This window comes from Lampetra planeri, unplaced genomic scaffold (genome assembly GCF_965212315.1).
Source record: "Lampetra planeri unplaced genomic scaffold, kcLamPlan1.2.h2 scaffold_194, whole genome shotgun sequence".
In the NCBI taxonomy this organism is placed as follows: Eukaryota; Metazoa; Chordata; class Hyperoartia; order Petromyzontiformes; family Petromyzontidae; genus Lampetra; species Lampetra planeri.
Window position 1 is genome coordinate 110,001 of NW_027614691.1, and position 4,652 is coordinate 114,652.

Sequence of the window (4,652 nt, forward strand, 5' to 3'; positions counted from 1 at the left end):
GCTGGAACGGCCTGAACGAAGTCGATATGGCGAAAGCAGGGAAACCAGTTCTCTGCCCCCTGTTTGTACTTTGCCATTTTTTCCTCTCACAGGAGAACCGGGACACACACAGGCTGCAGCGCACCACGTCAGTCCCAGAACAGTGCCTGATCCCGGGCAGGGCTGAGAGGAGCGCCGCCGTCCTCTGCCTGGAGCTCGCAGCCTCTTAAAACCCGGGTTTCTGAAATCGGGCTGGAACGGCCTGAGAGAAGTGTGTTTGGCGAAAGCAGGGGACAGAGATCTCTGTCCCCTGTTTGTACTTTGCCATTTTTTTCCTCTCACAGGAGAACCGGGACACACACAGGCTGCAGCGCACCACGTCAGTCCCAGAACAGGGCCTGATCCCGGGCAGGGCTGAGAGGAGCGCCGCCGTCCTCTGCCTGGAGCTCACAGCCTCTTAAAACCCGGGTTTCTGAAATCGGGCTGGAACGGCCCAAGAGAAGTGTGTTTGGCGAAAGCAGGGGACAGAGATCTCTGTCCCCTGTTTGTACTTTGCAATTTTTTTTTCTTCTCACAGGAGAACCGGGACACACACAGGCTGCAGCGCACCACGTCAGTCCCAGAACAGTGCCTGATCCCGGGCAGGGCTGAGAGGAGCGCCGCCGTCCTCTGCCTGGAGCTCACAGCCTCTTAAAACCCGGGTTTCTGAAATCGGGCTGGAACAGCCTGAACGAAGTCGATATGGCGAAAGCAGGGAAACCAGTTCTCTACCCCCTGTTTGTACTTTGCCTTTTTTTTCCTCTCACAGGAGAACCGGGACACACACAGGCTGCAGCGCACCACGTCAGTCCCAGAACAGTGCCTGATCCCGGGCAGGGCTGAGAGGAGCGCCGCCGTCCTCTGCCTGGAGCTCACAGCCTCTTAAAACCCGGGTTTCTGAAATCGGGCTGGAACGGCCTGAAGGAAGTCGATATGGCGAAAGCAGGGAAACCAGTTCTCTACCCCCTGTTTGTACTTTGCCTTTTTTTTCCTCTCACAGGAGAACCGGGACACACACAGGCTGCAGCGCACCACGTCAGTCCCAGAACAGTGCCTGATCCCGGGCAGGGCTGAGAGGAGCGCCGCCGTCCTCTGCCTGGAGCTCACAGCCTCTTAAAACCCGGGTTTCTGAAATCGGGCTGGAACGGCGCTGAACGAAGTCGATATGGCGAAAGCAGGGAAACCAGTTCTCTACCCCCTGTTTGTACTTTGCCTTTTTTTTCCTCTCACAGGAGAACCGGGACACACACAGGCTGCACAGCACCACGTCAGTCCCAGAACAGTGCCTGATCCCGGGCAGGGCTGAGAGGAGCGCCGCCGTCCTCTGCCTGGAGCTCACAGCCTCTTAAAACCCAGGTTTCTGAAATCGGGCTGGAACGGCCTGAGAGAAGTGTGTTTGGCGAAAGCAGGGGACAGAGATCTCTGTCCCCTGTTTGTACTTTGCAATTTTTTTTCTTCTCACAGGAGAACCGGGACACACACAGGCTGCACAGCACCACGTCAGTCCCAGAACAGTGCCTGATCCCGGGCAGGGCTGAGAGGAGCGCCGCCGTCCTCTGCGTGGAGCTCACAGCCTCTTAAAACCCAGGTTTCTGAAATCGGGCTGACAGGCGCTGAGAGAAGTGTGTTTGGCGAAAGCAGGGGACAGAGATCTCTGTCCCCTGTTTGTACTTTGCCATGTTTTTTCTTCTCACAGGAGAACCGGGACACACACAGGCTGCAGCGCACCACGTCAGTCCCAGAAACAGTGCCTGATCCCGGGCAGGGCTGAGAGGAGCGCCGCCGTCCTCTGCCTGGAGCTCACAGCCTCTTAAAACCCAGGTTTCTGAAATCGGGGCTGGAACGGCCTGAGAGAAGTGTGTTTGGCGAAAGCAGGGGACAGAGATCTCTGTCCCCTGTTTGTACTTTGCCATTTTTTTTTTCTTCTCACAGGAGAACCGGGACACACACAGGCTGCAGCGCACCACGTCAGTCCCAGAACAGTGCCTGATCCCGGGCAGGCTGAGAGGAGCGCCGCCGTCCTCTGCCTGGAGCTCACAGCCTCTTAAAACCCAGGTTTCTGAAATCGGGCTGACAGGCGCTGAGAGAAGTGTGTTTGGCGAAAGCAGGGGACAGAAGATCTCTGTCCCCTGTTTGTACTTTGCCATGTTTTTCTTTCTCACAGGAGAACCGGGACACACACAGGCTGCAGCGCACCACGTCAGTCCCAGAACAGTGCCTGATCCCGGGCAGGGCTGAGAGGAGCGCCGCCGTCCTCTGCCTGGAGCTCACAGCCTCTTAAAACCCAGGTTTCTGAATCGGGCTGGAACGGCCTGAGAGAAGTGTGTTTGGCGAAAGCAGGGGACAGAGATCAGGGGACAGAGATCTCTGTCCCCTGTTTGTACTTTGCAATTTTTTTTCTTCACACAGGAGAACCGGGACACACACAGGCTGCAGCGCACCACGTCAGTCCCAGAACAGTGCCTGATCCCGGGCAGGGCTGAGAGGAGCGCCGCCGTCCTCTGCCTGGAGCTCACAGCCTCTTAAAACCCAGGTTTCTGAAATCGGGCTGGAACGGCCTGAGAGAAGTGTGTTTGGCGAAAGCAGGGGACAGAGATCTCTGTCCCCTGTTTGTACTTTGCCATTTTTTTTCTTCTCACAGGAGAACCGGGACACACACAGGCTGCAGCGCACCACGTCAGTCCCAGAACAGTGCCTGATCCCGGGCAGGGCTGAGAGGAGCGCCGCCGTCCTCTGCCTGGAGCTCACAGCCTCTTAAAACCCAGGTTTCTGAAATCGGGCTGACAGGCGCTGAGAGAAGTGTGTTTGGCGAAAGCAGGGGACAGAGATCTCTGTCCCCTGTTTGTACTTTGCCATGTTTTTCTTCTCACTGGAGAACCGGGACACACACAGGCTGCAGCGCACCACGTCAGTCCCAGAACAGTGCCTGATCCCGGGCAGGGCTGAGAGGAGCGCCGCCGTCCTCTGCCTGGAGCTCGCAGCCTCTTAAAACCCGGGTTTCTGAAATCGGGCTGGAACGGCCTGAGAGAAGTGTGTTTGGCGGAAAGCAGGGGACAGAGATCTCTGTCCCCTGTTTGTACTTTGCCATGTTTTTCTTCTCACTGGAGAACCGGGACACACACAGGCTGCAGCGCACCACGTCAGTCCCAGAACAGTGCCTGATCCCGGGCAGGGCTGAGAGGAGCGCCGCCGTCCTCTGCCTGGAGCTCGCAGCCTCTTAAAACCCGGGTTTCTGAAATCGGGCTGACAGGCGCTGAGAGAAGTGTGTTTGGCGAAAGCAGGGGACAGAGATCTCTGTCCCCTGTTTGTACTTTGCCATGTTTTTCTTCTCACTGGAGAACCGGGACACACACAGGCTGCAGCGCACCACGTCAGTCCCCAGAACAGTGCCTGATCCCGGGCAGGGCTGAGAGGAGCGCCGCCGTCCTCTGCCTGGAGCTCGCAGCCTCTTAAAAACCCGGGTTTCTGAAATCGGGCTGGAACGGCCTGAGAGAAGTGTGTTTGGCGAAAGCAGGGGACAGAGATCTCTGTCCCCTGTTTGTACTTTGCAATTTTTTTTTCTTCTCACAGGAGAAACCGGGACCACACACAGGCTGCAGCGCACCACGTCAGTCCCAGAACAGTGCCTGATCCCGGGCAGGGCTGAGAGGAGCGCCGCCGTCCTCTGCCTGGAGCTCGCAGCCTCTTAAAACCCAGGTTTCTGAAATCGGGCTGACAGGCGCTGAGAGAAGTGTGTTTCTCGGCCCCCTGTTTGTACTTTGCCATTTTTTTTCGCCTCATGCCCCTGGTACACCGGCTCGAGCTTTGCGGCCCGTGGTACCCCGGGCAGCAGCTTCGTGCCCCTGGTACCCCGGCCGCAGTTTCACGCCCCTGGTACACCGGCTACTGTTTACTGACCACATTGTCACAAATGCAGTACCCTGACACACACAGACAGACACACACAGGCACACACAGACGCACACAGACACACACAATGTCTCTGTCTGTGTATCTCTCCCTCTCACACACACAGACACACATACATACACACGCACTCACTCACACACAAGGTGCGCGTGTGCACACACACACACACACACACACACACACACACACACACACACACACACACACACACACACACAGTGTCTCTCTCTCTCTCTCTCTCTCTCTCTCTCTCTCCTCTCTCTCTCTCTCTCTCTCTCTCTCTCTCCTCTCTCTCTCTTCTCTTTCTCTCTCTCTCTCTCTCTCTCTCTCTCCCTGCGCTCTCATCCAGGTGCACAGCCTCACGTGCACTCCCAGGCTCCAGCTCACCTCCAGGAAGGAGAAAGAGCACAAGTTATGCAGGTTTCATGCACTCTCAGCCCGCCAGCAGACACAGAAGGCGCTCTGCTTTCAGTCTGGAGCAGAGAAGACTGCACACACGCACACACACATCCTCCCTGCACTCTAGGGCTGCAGCTCACCTCCAGGAAGGAGCAGGGCAGAAGTTATACAGGTTTCATGCACTCTCAGCCCGCCAGCAGACACAGAAGGAGCTCTCCTTTCAGTCTGGAGCAGAGAAGACTGCACACACACACAGCCTCCCTGCACTCACAGGCCGGAGCAGAGCACAAGTTATCCAGGTACCGTGCACTGCACTGTCAGGCTCC